We start from the raw sequence: 18,578 nt of genomic DNA, 5'->3' as shown, positions 1-18,578 counted from the left end.
TTGTAGTGGTTACCCTAAAAATTAAACATATTGTACTTGACTTTTTAAGGTCTTAAGCTAATCAATACCTTTTTTTTCTTTTCAGACAATAAAAGGACCTTAGAACTTTTAAATTACTTTTGCCCTACCACTTGGCTTATGTGTTATTGCTGATTTGTATTTCAATTCTTTTTTTTTTTTAGACCTCCAAAGAAATTATTATGGGTTTAATACAGGATTTCATACTTGTGTTTCTCACTTTACTTTTTTATTCTGCATCTCCAAAGTGTCCATGGAGATGTTTGGTTCATGCTAAAAGGTCCTTGAAATTTGGTCCTGTCCAAAATGTCCACAGAGAGTCCATAGTTAATATAAATCCCACTCTTCTGTGTTATTCAAAACCCAATGCACCTACTTATGTGACATTACCAGCTAGGTTACTGAGGCAAAAAGGGCATTTTTTAGAAAATTAAATTTAACAGGATGACATTGATCAACAAGAGTACATAGATTTTGGGCAAACATCTCCACGTCATTTGAACCGTCGATTATGTTGTATACCCATCACCCAAAGTCAAATCGTCCTCCCTCACCTTCTGTTGGTCCCGCTTTATACCCTTCCCCCAACCCCCTCCTCCACAATCCCCTCCCCATGGTAACCACTGCACTCTTGTCTATATAAAAATATGGAACACTTCACGAATTTGTGTGCCATCCTTGTGCAGGGACCATGCTAATCCCTGTATCATTCCAATTTCAGTGTATCTGCTGCCGAAGCGAGCACGCGATAAGGGTTCTTACTGGCAATACAGCCGCAACTCAATTATTGGACCAGTGAAACATGATAATATATTTTATGTGTTAATCTTATAAACCAAAAGTAGAAATAGACATTGTGAGCTGTTTGAACTCAGGGACATTTTCTAAGTGTCAGTGTTTTGGACAGGACCAAACGTCTCCTAATCTCAGATCCCCATCTGGTATTTCTTTCTGCCTCAAGTGTATTTATAGAATTGTGTTTACTCAAAGTTTATTGATACCTGACTTTTTTAGCTTTTGCTTTTCTGTCTGAAAATGACCTTATTTTGCCTTAATACTTGGAAAATATTACTGAGTATAAATTTCTAGATTCACAGTTATTTTCTTTCAGCACATGGTTTTTCTTGTGGCTGCTGAAGTCAGCCCTCAGCTAGCTCTAGTTGTTTCTTTGAAGCCAATAGAACTGCTTTTAAGATCTTGTCTTTGTGCTTATGCAAGCAGTTTCATTGTGATGTGATTTTTTTTCTCTTTAAATACTGCTTTGAATTTGTTGAGCTTTTTGAATATGTAGATTATTGTTTTTTATCAGTGTTGGAAATTTCTTAGTATTTCTTGCTATTTTGCCTCTGCCCCAATCTCTCCCTTTGTGCAAGAATCAGACATACCATAGAACTTCTTACTTATACTCTAAGTTTCTTAAACTGGTGTTTTAAACTAACTTTCAAACTAATTTTCTAGCTCTTTTAAATCTGTTGTTAATTTTTCCATTGAGTTTTCTTATTTCAGTAATGTTTTTCATTTCTAGGAGTTTTATTCTCTCTAAAATCTGTTATTTGTTTTTTAATAGTTCATTGTTCTCTGCATTATTTTTAACCTTAGTTTTATTTTTTAAATATAATATGCATAGTTATTTTATAGTTCCTGTCTCATAATTTCAACATATTAACTCTTTGAGCTTGTTTCTGCTTTTTATTACTTTTACTGGTTCTTGCTCAGGATACCTTGTATTATTGTGTCATTTTTGTATTTGTAAAATTAATATAGGGAAATCTTAAGGGTTTGGAATGAAGTATGTACAGGCATACCTCCGAGATAGTCCAGGTTTGGTTCAGGACCACAGCAATAAAGCAAATGACACAAATATTTTTGTTTCCTGTGCATATAAAAGTTATATTTATACTATGTGACAGTCTGTTGAGTATGCAATAGCATTATGTCTAAAAAAAGTATATATCTTATTTTAAAAAATATTTATTGTTAAAAAATACTAACCATCATCTGAGCCTTCAGTTAGTTATAATCTTTTTTGCTGGTGTAGGGTATTACCTTCAATTTGTGAAAAACAAAATATCTCTGTAGCACAATAAAATAGGGCATGCCTTTATTTATTCCTCCAAGAGGAATTGTTTGCTTCTGCTTTTGAAGTCCCTCAGCAATCTGTCATCACTTTGGGCTAAATTCAAAATCTGAAGTGCTATAGACACCCAGGTCAAGAGAACTTAGACTGTAATTCTGTGTAATGGCTGATTTGGGGCTACAATTTCTTAGGAACAGTAGTATCCTTTGGCCTCCTTCAGTGCCAGGGCAACTTTCTTTAGAGTCTTCTAGGGGTAAGAGAGAGTGGGTGGGTTTACAGTACTTCTGTTTTGTTTTTATGTTGAGAATGTAGCACTTAACAGCTCAAGCTTTATGGTAGAGGTAGTTGTTTCTTCGATTTCATAACTTTTGAAGGCCTCTTTTTTTTTTGAAATGAAAAGCCACAAGCTACATTACATTACTCTGAGTTCATCTTCTAAGCTTTGAGCTATCTATTACCACTAGCATTATTACATCTTTTTTTTAAGCATTCTTTACTTTCATTTTATTCTACAGGCAAAACAAGAACAATTGTTACTGGCTCCCCCCTTTTCTTTGCCAATTACAGGCTAAACTTTGTACAGGTATACTTTGTCTTCCTTCTGTTTCACTGAATAGAATCCCATATCATTATAGTTGGTGCCATGGGAGTTCTAGGTTAGGGTTAGGATCCTTAGGAGACTTTATTATTAGAGTTTGCCTCTAGGATCATTGGATCTTTGAACCAGTATAGCAAAGGGAAAGTTTTTAGTAAGTGTTATTTAAGTCAGGAAAAATTTCGAAATTATAGTTACATTTTATAGAACTTCTCATTTGAGCTCCTCATATTGCTATAGAGCCCAGTTCTCATAACAAGTAATAATAATCTAGTGAATAAGTCACAAGCAATTATTGGTGCTAAAGGAGCAAACCTTTGCTGACCATTGTCCATTGTTTGCCCAGGAGGTGTTGTATTCTGTGTTCTTTGAGCTTCTAGGGAATATAAGTGTTCCATAAACACTTGAATGGTTTTAGGTAGATCTGGACAGTACTTGATATTGTTGCTCTAAGGGTATCACTTGGATTGTTTCTGTGTTCAGCTTTAGACAAGTAAACGATAGAAATGATACCTGTCAACAAGCGGGAAGGTAAAAAACAAAATGTCCAAAGACAAGAGAAAGGGTAGGTTATCACAGGTTGGAGATAAGAAACTGCACGGTGATGGGGACCTAGTGCTGTAGAACAGAAATAGACACTGTCCAAAGATGATTTGATTGCATACATATCTCTGCTGTTTAATTGCAGATCCTGGACTAGTTTTCAGTTTGGATTGAAACCTTCCGTTTTCATGTTTCTCTCTCTCTCTCTCTCTCTCTCTCTCTCTCTCTCTCTCTTTCACACACACACACACACACACACACACACACACACACACACACACATTTTAATACAGTTTAACATTAATTACTATTCTAAGCCAAAGTGTACTTGGTTCTCTCTTGGCTTCCAATACTGTAGGTTGGCAAGTTGGAGAACTGGTATACTTATCAGCCAGGGAATTCTATAATTTATGACCATGACTCCCTGCTGTTAGAAAAGGAGTAGGACTGGCTTTCTCAAGGATAGATAATGTATATACTGTCTTTGGAAGGGCCTTAGAGTACCTTTCTGTTCTCTCCATTTACCTTCGGAAAGCTGGGTCTTAACGATAAAGGCAATGTTAATTATATTCATGTGAACTATTTATCACTTATGCTTGATTACCATGTAAACCAGTAATGGTGACTTCTAGTTATGTACACTATTAAATGTGTCGGGTTAATAGGATTTAATTTAATCATGGATGAACTTGTAAAGAAGTTATTGCTCAACACATTAATAGGTACATTAATTTTATAAAATCTAATAGCTATTTATTGAGGAAACTGTAGTAGTATGTCTTCCTTATACACAACTAAAAAGACTTTAAAATGTGATTGTGGGTGTAGAACAATAGCAAGAGCCTGCCTTGTTGCCGTCAGAAAGCCAAGAAAGTAGAGAGAAGAAAATGTATGTCACTGCCTTTGCAACGAAGGTGCGTCATTAAAGAGGCCACACCACCATTCTCATTTTTCTCTTAATTTTGGCATTGAATCACATTCTACATAACAAAGTGTGATTCTTTCTGAAATGATATGTAATCAGCGTGAGCATATTTGAAATAGGTATTTTCAGAGTTGAGAGCCAACTAAGGATACATATATAATATTTAAGTAAGTCACAATTAGAATTTAAAATTTCATTGCATCTCAAACCATTATACTTTTATAAATGGAACAAAGATAACGAGGTAAAGTTTGAATGGTGGATGTAGTATGGTGGTGTCATGATAATGATAGATTTTGTTTTGTTTAAAATACGTACTGAGAAAGCTTTATTAAATTTGTAAGATTTCTTATTGCCTGGTAAACACTAGGTGGTGCAATTGTGCAAGGACCATAAAATGAAGTATGTGGAGGGCTTTTTTGGTTTTTTGGAAGGCAAGAGGATGAAATTAAAATTCTGGTTGAGGAAATTCTTTGTAAATAAGAATTTTAAAAATATTAAAATTAATGGGTAAATCTTTCTCTTTTATTAACTGGCCCAGGATTTAAATGGTGGCCTTTTGATTTAGACAAATGTCTCAAGTTTGTATATTGTTTATAATTGCATTTTAAGCTCAACTAGCTACAAAATGATTTTAAAAACCCACAAAAAACAAAAAATGATTCAGTTTGGTTTTCTATAACTATTTAAATATTGACTTGCTTTGTGACTACAGTTAAACAGGCTTATCCTCTACTTTGTCAAATCATTCTAAAATCTCAGGGTTTTAGCAATAATATATATTTCATCTTATCAAGTGATTGTTGATCAGTTAAAACTTGAAAAGTAGCTTTCCTCTTGGCATGCTTTGTCTTTTATCTATTAAAAAACAAACAAAAAAATCCCCAACCCTTGCATTTTTGTGTAAATTCAGGTCATTATTAAATTGAAGATTTAGTTTCTAAAATGAAAAAATAATTGTTGGTTTACTTGTATATTAAAGAAAAACATTTCTATGCAGATAATTATTTAAAGCCTTAATTCTTAATTTTGAAAGTTTTTTTTTTTAAATTTTTTCTTTCCCTTCTAAGTTCTTTTCCAATTTGAGAAACAGTATTTTTTGGAAATTACAAGAAAGTCATGTCTTCAGCAGTTAGTGAATGATGTTGTTTCAGTTACATTTGTATTTAAATGTCTTTCGGTATTTTGAAAGCACAAAATGAAGCTATCTTGCCATTTGAAAATATTCACTGATAATCACAGAAAAGTCAGAATCAATTTAAGTACTTAAGTTGGCTGTCATAATTGACAGGATTACATAAACTATATGTGTATTTCTGTTATTTTTCTAACTGAATTGTACATCCTCTATAAAACAGAATTAAGCAACTGATTTTACATTTTACTAATGTAGTAAAACAACATAGGACCTTATTTTAAAACTTATTTTTCTTGTACAAACAACTATACAAAAATACATTTTTAGAAATTTGAATTTGGTTTATAAAATTCTTTCTAATGTTATATTACTTCAAGACTGTCACGTTTAGTATTTTTCTTTTGCATCTTTGATATTTCTACTTGGAGGTAATATTGTTTTATTGCTTATGAATAATTATATATTGCTCATTTATTTCAGAATATATTCAAACTTCTTTATAATGTATGATACCAGTAGTTTCTTATCAGTAATTACAGAGGAGGTTTGGAGGGAAGAGTCATTTTCCTTCTGTTTGTGAAACAGGTACCCGTGTGCTCAGACTCGCAGACTTACACGCATCTGAGACAATTTGGGATTACTGAGTCTAAACATTTGGGCCATTGCTGATGAATTATTTGATGATATATATTTTCATTTTTAGTTTCTTTTCAGTCCCTTTGGAAAGTTTTGGAATGTAACATGTAATTAGTATTTTATAGAAAAAAATATACATTTTAGTATTTGAGTCATGCAAGCTAGTTTTAGATAAACGTTATATAAACAATGTATGGACTTGAAAAAATCACTATTTTTATAGTAGTTGGCAGCCTTTATAAAATGACTTGCTGCTCTTGCAGATATATCCTCTTCCACAAGTGTCACTATTTAATGGCACCTATAATAGTTACATTAGCCAGGGGGTTACATAGCATTGAAAATGGGAATAATCTCTGATCCCAGAAAATCATTCTTTTAAAAGAAGATTGAAACATCGGTGATAGGAAATTTGAATTGCTCTTGCAGCTGCACTGTTTGTTCTGTGAATACTTAATTTAGTTCAGAGCTATACTTTTTCTTGCAAATATGTCAGACTTTCAGATGCAGCAAATTCCTATCAGGAAATAAAAAACTACTTCCTTCCCAGGCCTGTAGTATTTGAATGTGATATTCAGGCTTCTGACAGTTTCATTTAGGTGATATATATAGTCTTAAGAATGGGAATTCTCATATTTGACACGCTCTGTTAAACATATAGCTCATTCAGACCTTTACCAAGATATTGCTATGCAGGCATTTATTTTGAATAATCCTTTTAATGACTGTTACTCAACTTCTTAGCTGCTAGAAGACGCTAGAGTGTGGAGATAGACACACTTCTGCGTGTGTGTGGGTTGGTGTGTGTATACATATTACTGATATATGTATATGTGTACATTATATAAGTTTGAGTTTTTATAAAGAATTTGTGTTTTGTACTATATATGAACATATTTATTTAGATATTTGAAAGATAAAATTGAAAGCCTTATTTTTGATGTGTGGGAAGTTACACATAGGATACTCATTAGGATAAAGGGATTACTATGGCTGATTCTCACATACTGACTAAAAATTTAACCCAAAGAGATTTAAAAGTGATGTCAAAAAAAAAAGGCCAGTTGTTCCATGCTTTCATTAGTTAGAAGTTACTAACTAGTCTGGCTTTTACACAACTCTTCTACCCTTACTTTTAAACATTTAGTAATATATTTGTTAATCAGTGAGTAGGGGAAAAAAAAGGGCAGAAACCCAACATTTGCTGCTTTAATGCCAACTGAAGCAACAGTGAAACATTTGCTATATACTTTAATATCTGTCCCTCTGGTTTTCATTATGTTAAGTGATTTTAGGGAAAAAAATCAAGAAAAAATATCATAGTACAAAATTTATGAAAACAACCTGAAGTTTTTAACATTATATGATTAAGAATAATGTGAAATAAAAGCCATGTATGATTATAGGTTACTTTATTATACATCAATTGAATTATAAATCCTGACAGTAAAAACTTTGTGTGCAGTTTTGAAAACATGATAACGTATTTGAGTTAAAATGCTTATTAAATCAAAATGAGACTGATTAAAAACTGAAATATAGAATTTGTTTTAATTAGGAAAATATGTAATAGATGTAGTTCTAGCTTGCTTTTTGCATTTTATATTTAACATGAATAATCGCATATAGAGACATTACTATCATATGTAATATAAAACACACTTGCACACGTTTTTTGGTCCACTGTTAGCATTTATTTCTGAATGGTTAAGGGTGCCTCTTAACAAGCACCAAGTCCATTCCTGAACCAACCATAAGAGAGAGCTATACCAACAAGCTACTCTCTCTACATACAAAACTGCTCCGAAAGTGAACATTTTATGTAATAGATTTTATGAATTCCATGCCTTTTAATTCCTTAGATTGATTTGGTTGCACTAGCTATAAATACTTGGACTTTATAGAAGTTTAACCTTGTTATAAAAGAAAAACATTTTAGCCTGACCTGTGGTGGCGCAGTGGATAAAGTGTCGACCTGGAAATGCTGAGGTCGCCGGTTCAAAACCCTGGGCTTGCCTGGTCAAGGCACATATGGGAGTTGATGCTTCCTGCTCCTCCCCCCTTCTCTCTCTATCTCTCTCCTCTCTCTCTCCTTTCTAAAATGAATAAATAAAATTAAAAAAAGAAAAAGAAAAACATTTTAATATTTTATAAAAATGTTAACAGGCCAAATAAATATTTATGCCTATTGTTTATGAAAGTAATTCATAAATTAAATATTGTTTATTAACATTAACATAGAAAATTTATTTCTATCTTTAATAGAATTGTTTAGATCATCTTTAAGCCACCTTTGAATAGTGATACAGAAAACAGTGTTTTCTCATTTGTTTTTTTCTATTTAGTGAGAGGATGGGAGGCAGAGACAGGCTTCCACATGCACCCGGACTGGGATCCACCCAGCAAACCAACTAGGGGGTGATGCTTTGCCGACTGGGACCCTTGCTTAGTTGCAACTAGAGCCATTTTAGCGCCTGTGACGGAGGCTATGTAACCATATTTAATGCCTAGGGTCAGTCTGCTCCTATTGAGTCATAGCTGCAGGATGAGAGGAGAAGAGGGGGAGAGAGAGAGTACTGAGGGGGAAGGGTAGAGAAGCAGATGGGCATTTCTCCTGTGTGTCCTGACTGGGAATCGAACCTGGGACATCCACACACCGGGTTGACACTCTACCACTGAGCCAATTGGCCAGGGCCAAAACAGTTTCTATATAATTTTTAAAATGTGCTTTTCAAAATAATAGTATAGAGCTCCTAGGACATGACCTTTTTATAGAGTAACTTGCTTCTATTTAGAATGCCAATAAAAATAATGAAATTGTTAGGTTATTTAGGGAAAACATGTTCTGAATCACTCAAGAAATGATTTGTGAACTATTATTTATAAATAAATGACCATACTTATTAGAATTATTGGTTCAAATTCTGATTGTCTATAGATAATAGTTCAGCTATTAGAAAGAAATATTAAAATTTTGATAATATTCAAATTAATCAGTTTTACCAGAATTGTTTTTAAATATCATTTGTGGAGCATACCTTATTCAAGACATTCATTTTGCTTGAACTACATGTTAAGGAGGCTTTGGCAATGTGAAAGAGTTCAATCTGCTTTTGTCTTATAATATATGTACAATTTTAACTTCAAATGAAAAGGAAGACTTTAGGTATTAAAAAATTAGCCAAATTGCAATGAGATAATACATTTTTATGTATGTGTAAATTATGGATTAAATGTCTTGGAGAAAATGCAATTTTAAAAAAATTAATTGCATATTTGAGGAAAATGTCACTTTTTATCAAATGCTATTGTTGCTAAAATACATTTTCTTTATATATTTTAGCAACAAATATTGACAAAATATTCTCTAACGTTGATTAGAGTTCTAGCAGACTTGGGTTCAAGAATTGAAAAGGGGAAAATGAAGAAATTCCTGAGAAATAAACACCAGCCCATGTTCCAGTGACTACCACCGAATTGTTTTGAAATATCTGCACTAACCATAGAGTTATTTTGCATTTCACCTTGTGATTTTTCAGAACAAAATAAAAATGATTTCCATGAATAAATAATTTACTTTTCTTAAATATTATCACTTCATTAGAAGTGATAGGATTCTGACTCTGACAGTGAAATTCTATCAGGCTAGTTTCATCTAGCTTTATTCCTTTAAAAAATGTAAGCCCTTATAATTGCTGAGTTCTTGTCAGTTTGAAAATACATGTCAAAATAATATATGTTTTAAAAATACTTTCCTTGAATGATATATCAATGAATGTTTTTAAAGGAGGTGTTGACACTAGTGATTTTGATGGTTGATATTACACTATAAGGAAAATGTACAGGGTGATGTAGTATATTTAAAGCAGACTTATATCATATATGATAAAATCATTGGAGTATGGAAATCATTTCCATATCTGGAAAACCTTGCTTGTATGAATTTCTTTCCCTTTGAATACCCAGAGCAGTTAGTTGAGAGAAAATTTTTTATTTTGAAGTAATGGTTTAAAATATATTTGAATGATAAAAACTTTAAAGTTAAGTAGGTTACAGCATTCTAATTCTTCTCAATGTTTTTTTATTTTTCTGTACTAGCATATTAATGAACATTTCATATGTAGTGAGTCAGTTTTTATTTTAACACCTTATATAGGATTCTATACATCTAATTTTGTAATTTCACGTGTTATTTTAAATCATATTGCTAACAATTTATGAATACTTGGATATATATAATTGAGGCATTGATTATATTTTACTTACTTAAAGGCAGAAACCTAGACTGTAGGAATCTTGAGGTTTCTTTCCTAGCATTTTGAGCTGCTAATTTATCAGTCAGATTTTGCCATTGGGGGATTTATGTTCTTGTTTAGCAGAGATAAATATCATTCATTAGATCACAAATATTTATGAAACATCTAGTGTGTTCCATAAGAGTAAGTATCTTACCTGTCATGGCTCAAGTTGCTTACAGTCTTGTGGGGGAGACAGACAAGTAAATAGGCAATTAAAATCTAAGTATGTAAGTTGATGAGTGCTATGACTGGGAAAGTAAATGGTATTCTGAAAGTACTGGTGGTGGAATTAGGTTTGGCTAGGTAACCAAATCTTAGCAAGGCCTAGTGTTGGAGAAAACTTCTTGGAGAAAATTTTGGATAACCTGCCTGAAGCTTAGTATGTGTAAGGGCCGTTAGGTAAAGGTTGGAAGGGAGAGGGAAGCAGAGATAGTTAAGTTCATCTACCATGAAATATGTACAAAGGCAAAGAGGAGCTAGAGAATATCGCATGACTCCAATAATTTAGTGTTCAGAGATGAAGCTGGAGCTGTGAACAGATATTCATCATTTCATGCATAGGCTTCCATATCATTGTATTTTCATCCATGGTGTAGTGCAGGGGTCCCCAAACTACAGCCTGCAGGCCACATGTGGCCCCCTGAGGCCATTTATCCGGCCCCCGCCGCACTTCCTGAAAGGAGCACCTCTTTCATTGGTGGTCAGTGAGAGGAGCATAGTTCCTATTGAAATACTGGTCAGTTGGTTAATTTAAATTTACTTGTTCTTTATTTTAAATATTGTATTTGTTCCCGTTTTGTTTTTTTTACTTTAAAATAAGATCTGTGCAGTGTGCATAGGGATTTGTTCATAGTTTTTTTTATAGTCTGGCCCTCCAATGGTCTGAGGGACAGTGAACTGGCCCCCTGTGTAAAAAGTTTGGGGACCCCTGGTGTAGTGGGAAGTCATTAAGGCTTTTCAGAGAAGTGATATGGTTATTGTTGCTGTTTGGAAAGATGTGTTGGTGGATAGATTGGAAGGAATCAGATTAGAGGCAGGGGTACAAAGTGAACACTTTCTGAGTCATTAGTTGAGATGTGTTGGAGTTATAAATGAATTTGATAGCAACGGAGATGAAGAGAACTAGGTGAATTTATGAAATATTTAAGAATTAACAGAATTGGTGATTGACAAGATGTAGAAGTTTGTGGAGGAAATAATAGGTAGTACTTGGAGTACATATGATGACTTGAGAGAGGATATAAAGAGAAGAGAGAAGGATCCTGCTGAGAGATCCAATATTTAAGGGATGAATAGAGGAAAAACAAACCATACTAAGGAAGAAGAAAATACTAAGTAAGAAGAAGCAGCTGGAGAAAAGTAGGCAGAAAATGGGGAGAGTGCAGTGTCACTGAAACCAGAGGGTGAAAGTGATTAGAAAGGTTATCAGGCAGTTAGAGTAGAGACGTAGTTATAGTAGAAAATGCATACTATATGGGAAATACAGATAAAGTAATTTGTGATTTCAGATGAAGAAAAGATTTTGTCTGGGGAATAGGAATGCTTCCTGGAGGACATGGCATCTGAAAAGCTCAAAGAAGCCACTGAATGATGTTAAATATATTTCAGGTAGAGAGGACAGCATAGAAAAGATAGAAAAGTGTAAGGCTGTAGAAGTAACAAATTGTATGCCAGCTGGTGACAGTTCTAGGGTTTGTATTAGAGGTAGGACTAGAAAAGTAATGATCAATGATTATGAAGACCTTGATTGTTATACTAAATCTCTGTGCTCTTGGCAATAGGAAACCATAGGAGAATTTTAAATAGAGGAATTATTTCATTACTTTTAGGGCTGAATAATATTTCATTATATGGATATACCACATCTTATTTATTCACTTACCAGCAATATATTCTTTAGGGATGAATATATAAGTAATAATCTATTTTGAAAAAGGGAAATGGAGAAATAACCCAAAATTTAAGATGCTCATCACTTCTGGAGGAAGGAATAAAAGGAATGCAATTAGGGAGGGGATGTAAGATTTTAAGATACTGGTAGTGATCTATTTCTTAAGCTGGATGGTGGGCACAGGACATTCATTTTATTATTCATTAAATAGTACATGTTTTATATGTTTGTATGGTATATTTCACAATTTTTTAAAATTCAAATGATAATGCTATTAGTTTAATTTCACTGTCTTGTAAATGGAAGAATGGTATGTTGAGATTTGTTCTTTGAAAAGATTTATTGGCTCAGTGGTAAAGTGTTGGCCTGGCATGTGGAATTCTCGGGTTTGATTCCTGGTCAGGGCACACAGGAGAAGTGACCATCTGCTTCTCCACCTCTCCTCCTTCTATCTCTGTCTCTCTGACTCTCATTCTTCCTCTCCCACAGCCATGGCTTGGTTTGAGCAAGTTGGCCCCAGTCACTGAGGATGGCTCCATGGCCTTGTCTCAGGTGCTTGGCTGCCAAGCAACAGAGCAGCGGCCTGGATGGGCAGAGCATCGCCGGGTAGGGGGCTTGCTGGGTGGATCCTGGTCAGAGGACATGCCTGTCTCTGCCTCTCTGCCTCTCACTTAATAATAATAATAATAATAATAAAAAGATTTATTTATCAATAGGTTGGGTTGGGGCAAATAGAGGCTCTTTAGATAGTCTTGCCCAGGAAAGGGAAGGGCCAGGACCAAATCAAACTATAGCGATGGAGGGAAGAACATTAATATAAATCAGGCAAAAAAAAAGAAAGAAAGAAAATTAACAGTGTTTGTCCGCTTGTGAAAGGGACAAGGCAAAGAGGAGGTGTTAATTTCTAGTTTACTTTCTTGTCTCTTTTTCATAGCGACTATATCCAGAACCACCCATGTCAAGCACTATTCTTCCTGCCTCACTCAATAGAAGACCTTTCTTCATTCTTCATTAGAAAAAAATGTCAAGCTTTAATGTCTCATTTTTTTCTCCTTACTTCCCATCAAGAAGCATGAAGAGTCTGAGATTTTTACCCTACTAGCAAACTAAAATGTTAGCCTGACACAGCTTAGTGGATGCTGGTAGAACACATGAGAGGCCTGGGTCAGAGATGAGGACAGTTTATTATTCACAACAATAGAGTAGTTGAAGTATCAGCATTTTTGTACTGCTTCCCTGAACCGCAGTTCCCTTAGTGTGATATGAGGATGGACAGATGACACCTGAACATTCAGTGAGTTGCATTGCAGGAGGGGAATTCTGAGCTTAGGGAACCCAAATCTTTTAATGGGAAGTAAGCATGCCTGCCTTTTGCTTCATAATAGCCATTATTTTTATTTCCTAAGGCTGTTTGCTATCGTTGAAAACATGACAAAGGGCATTCAGTGCCTCTCTTGTAGAAACATGAAAGACCTACATAGAATTGTCTTCCAACACCTTAAAACATATCTTTTTTTGTTTTTACTTTTTAAAAAAAGACTTTATTCAGTTTTCAGAGAGGAGAGAAAGAGAGAGAGAGAGAGAGAGAAGGGGGTAGGAGCAGGAAGCATCAACTCCCAATGTGCCTTGACCAGGCAAGCCCAGGGTTTCGAACCAGCGACCTCAGTGTTCCAGGTCAACGCTTTATCCACTGCGCCACCACAGGTTAGGCCAAAACATATCTTAATCTTTATCTTTCTTTCATTCCCACCTATCTCATAAATAAATCATTTCTTTTTATGGCTAACATTCCAACTTTGATGGTGATGCTGTTCTTTCTTGACTTTTCTGAGTCTTTGTCTGTCTTTTCTTCCCAAATCTTTATTTATTAAGTATTTAATGAATACTTATGATACAGTGAGGGAATATTACAGAGCAGCTTTGTGTAGTATTAATACTAGTTGGAGAAGACCTTTAGAGGGAAATCACATTTGCACAGAGATCTGGATCATGAGAAGCATCAGATTTCCACATTTAAAAATAGCACAAAGGGCCTGACCTGTGGTGGCACAGTGGATAAAGCGTCAACCTGGAAACGCTGAGGTTGCCGGTTCAAAACCCTGGGCTTGCCTGGTCAAGGCACATATGGGAGTTGATGCTTCCTGCTCCTCCCCCCTTCTCTCTCTCTCTCTCTCTCTCTCTCCCTCTCTCTCTCTCCCTCTCTCTCTCTCCCCTCTCTATAATGAATAAATAAAATCTAAAAAAAAAAAAATAGCACAAAGGTTCTGAACAGTAGGAATAAGCTTGATTTTTTTTTTTTTGAGGAAAAGAAAGCCGATGTTTCTGGAATGTAGTGACCTAAGAGGAAAGTACTAAAATAATGAACTTGGAGGGGTAGGTCATGGCAAGCGGTTTGAATTTTATTTTATCTTTAACTTTTAATACTCTACTTTGTCTTTCCTCTTAACTTACAGATATTCTAGGTCCTTTTTTCTTTCTAAATCACTTTTAGAATAGACACTGCTACTTCCCTTTCTTTTTCAAATTCTTTAAAATGAGGGAAGAATTAAAAGATAAATCTCAACACTATTAGACAAAAAGAAATGATGCCATTAGAAATTGTGAGTGTTTTACTGGTGATGGTGCAGTGGATAGAGACTCAACCTAGGACTCTAAAGTTCCAGGTTCAAAACCCTGAGGTCACCAGCTTGAGTGCAGGCTCATCTGGCTTGAGTGTGGGATTATTTACATGATTCCATAGTCACTGGCTTGAGTCTAAAGCAGGGGACCCCAAATTACGGCCCGCGGGCCGCATGTGGCCCCCTGAGGCCATTTATCTGCCCCCCCCTGCACTTCTGGAAGGGGCACCTCTTTCATTGGTGGTCAGTGAGAGGAGCATAGTTCCCATTGAAATACTGGTCAGTTTGTTGATTTAAATTTATTTGTTCTTTATTTTAAATATTGTATTTGTTCCCGTTTTGTTTTTTACTTTAAAATAAGGTATGTGCAGTGTACATAGGGATTTGTTCATAGTTTTTTTTATAGTCCAGCCCTCCAACGGTCTGAGGGACAGTGAACTGGCCCCCTGTGTAAAAAGTTTGGGGACCCCTGGTCTAAAGGGTCACTGACTTGAAGCCCAAGGTTACTGGCTTGAGCCCAAAGTCACTGGCTTGAGTAAGGGGTCATTGGCTCAGCTGGAGTCCCCCAGTCAATGTACATATGAGAAGCAGTCAAGGTACAATTAAAGTGTGGCAACTACAAGTTGATGCTTCTCATCTCTCCCTTCCTGTCTGTCTCTCGCAAAAAAAAAAAAAAAAAATTGAAGAATTCCTGAGAGGAAACAGAAGTCTAGAAAATAACAACCCAAAATGGCACAGAAAACAACTGTGCATGAAAGGAGAGCCTCAAAACTTTCTAGTTTGGGGTAGTGGGGTAATTATTTAAAGGTCTGTGCCTTAATAGGAGGGTTAGTATTTCTTCCTGCCCAGTTCTTCCTCTTTCCTCAAATCATGCACACACACGTGCATATTCTCTCACAGACACACACATTAGCAACAGCAGACAGCAGTGACATTTGCCCATTTCTGAAAATTCAAAGTGTTGCATAAGGTAAACTACCCATCTGGGAACAGATTCCAATGTGGCTATAGGGCCATGAGGAAAGAGGAGAAAATGAAGTGACTTGGGAGGCTTTATCAATGTTACAGATATGGATGGAAAGGAGAATGAAATCTGATTTTCTTTATTAGCCGTCCTGCCCAGGAGGGAAGTACATTAGAATTTTTGTCTTTGCCGGTTGGAACCTCCTCAACTTACCTCTGTGGGCTAGCATGTACATCTTAATGTGGTTGTGGCCGCTTACATACCAGCAGTCAGCCTTCTTGTATATACACGAAAGAGACTGGATGGGGGAAACAAAGCTCTGTAGCTATAGAGAAAACCTGAGCCAGCAAAATTTAGTTAATTTAAAAAAATGAGTGAATCACTAAGGATCATCAGGCACTTAAGAAAATTAATAGCAGGAAAAAGAAGAGCCAAGATGGACAGACAACTGATTTGGATGAAATATTTTACTCAGAACAAAAGAGCATCTGGCATATATTTTATTTATTTATTTATTTTTGCATTTTTCTGAAACTGGAAACAGGGAGAGACAGACAGACTCCCGCATGCGCCCGACCGGGATTCACCCGCACGCCCACCATGGGGCGATGCTCTGCCCACCAGGGGGCGATGCTCTGCCCATCCTGGGCGTCGCCATGTTGCGACCAGAGCCACTCTAGCGCCTGGGGCAGAGGCCACAGAGCCATCCCCAGCGCCTGGGCCATCTTTGCTCCAATGGAGCCTTTGCTGCGGGAGGGGAAGAGAGAGACAGAGAGGAAGGCGCAGTGGAGGGGTGGAGAAGCAAATGGACGCTTCTCCTATGTGCCCTGGCCGGGAATCGAACCCGGGTACTCCGCACGTTAGGCCGACGCTCTACCACTGAGCCAACCGGCCAGGGCCTGGCATATATTTTAATCAATAATTTTTGAGAGATGACAGAAGATAATGGAACAACAGACCCCTATCCAAATGAAGCAATGATAGAAAGAGATCTTTGAAATTCAAAATATGATTGTTAGAATAAAAAAAAACTATACATACACACACTAGAAAAGCAAAGCAAGGTAACAGATCTTAATTACCTCCTGAATAGTAATCTGAGACATAAAATCAAAGAAATATTCTAAGTTAAAGTTGAAAGACAAAGGGTGAGGGAGAGGTTGAGCCACAGCAGGTCAATCAGGCAATACAATATATCAAAAAACTAAGAACTAAAGAATGCCCCCGCTCCCTGCCACATAACCATTTGCCTTAGGGAACTGTTTGTATAGTGTTTGGAATAAGCCCCTGGATAGTGCTTCAACTAGAACTTGTCTACTTTTGCAAAGTTTATATTTTGGAATTATGTGCAATGTTTTATTGAAGGAAAAAGTGTTCTCTGCCAGGAAGAAAAAGTTTGAAAACTGTTGACATATGGGATAAAGTTCAGACTTGTTGCATTTTATTTAAGACTCTTTATAATTTTACCCTAAGTTGTCTTTCTGTGGAGAAGTGAAGGGAGATTATGTAGAAGAGGTAGGGGTCAGTTTACGCGGGGATATGTATACCCGTATATTATAAGGACTTGAAGACATATGCAGTGAGAAGCATTTTGAAGAGCTTTAGGCAAATAAAATGATTTAATGTGTATATTTAATAATATTTTATATTAAACACTATATTATTATATATTGGAACTAAATCATGTCAAAAAATCAGTTTCATGAATTAGGTACTTTACAGCCTGACTTGTGGTGGTGCATTGGATAAAGCATCAATCTGGAATGCTGAGGTCACTAGTTCGAAACCCTGGGCTTGCCTGGTCAAGGCACAGATGGCAGTTGATGCTTCCTGCTTTTCTTTCTCTCTCTCTCTCTCTCTCTCTCTCTCTCTCTCTTTTTCTCTTCTCTCTAAAACAAATAAGTAAAATTACAAGAAAAAATTAGGTACTTTACATAAGTGTAAATTGGAATGTTCATGGAAAGAGAATGCATAGTAACTATTGTTTATACCAAATTCACCATGCACTCAAATGTATTGAGCTGCAAATAAAAAATATTTTTTAGTTAAAATGTGTTTATCATCTGATTTTCTTTATTAGCAAATAATAGACATATATTTCCTAACTATTGAAAAAAAAAAGCAAACTCTACTTTAAATACCTGGATACCTTCTCATTGGCTGGCACCATCTGTGACAAATCTTGAACTGTACTACAGTGTGTCTGTAAAGTCATGGTGCACTTTTGACTGGTCACAGGAAAGCAACAAAAGATGACAGAAATGTGAAATCTGCACCAAATAAAAGGAAAACTCTCCCAGTTCATACCTATTCAGTGCAGTTTGATGTGGGCTCACACACAGGTTTTTTTAGGGCTCCTTAGGTAGGTATCCCGTATAGCCTCTTCAGACTCGTCACTGACTGATGGCTACCAGAACGGGGCTTCTCCACCAAACTGCCGGTTTCCTTCAACTGCTTATCCCACCAAGTAATGTTATTTCTATGTGGTGGCGCTTCGTTATAAACACGCCGATATTCATGTTGCACTTTGGTCACAGATTTGAATTTGCGAGCCACAGAACACACTGAACTTTCCTCTGTACCGTCCACATCTGGACTGGCATGGCCATGGGCTGATCTGCTGTATACACGGTGTTACGTCATCATCTGCACATGCGCACATGCTGCCACATCATCTTACAGAAACTGGGAGGGTTTTCCTTTTATTTGGTACAGATTTCACATTTCTATCGTCTTTTGTTGCTCTCCTGTGACCGGTCAAAAGTGCACCATGACTTTATGGACACACTGTATTTATAGATACATGGCTACAGCCTGAATTGGCAGCAAAACCGATTATTGTCTCTGAGTTCAGTGAACATCCTTATGGCCATTA

General features: G+C 35.9%; 1 protein-coding gene and 2 non-coding genes across 5 annotated transcripts in view; 1 reads left to right on the top strand and 2 right to left on the bottom strand.

The window, feature by feature from the left end:
- WDPCP (WD repeat containing planar cell polarity effector) overlaps positions 1 to 18,578 on the top strand; it is a 444,357-nt gene that overhangs the window by 77,234 nt on the left and 348,545 nt on the right. The window lies entirely within an intron of this gene.
- On the bottom strand, positions 660 to 763 carry LOC136332695 (U6 spliceosomal RNA). Its single transcript, XR_010730857.1, has one exon. It is a non-coding gene; the product is annotated as a U6 spliceosomal RNA (small nuclear RNA).
- Positions 16,527 to 16,602, bottom strand: TRNAV-AAC (transfer RNA valine (anticodon AAC)). Its single transcript has one exon. It is a non-coding gene; the product is annotated as a tRNA-Val (tRNA).

This window comes from Saccopteryx bilineata, chromosome 3 (assembly GCF_036850765.1).
Source record: "Saccopteryx bilineata isolate mSacBil1 chromosome 3, mSacBil1_pri_phased_curated, whole genome shotgun sequence".
NCBI lineage: Eukaryota > Metazoa > Chordata > Mammalia > Chiroptera > Emballonuridae > Saccopteryx > Saccopteryx bilineata.
Note: the sequence above shows the minus strand (reverse complement) of the source record. Positions and strands in the feature narration are given on the sequence as shown.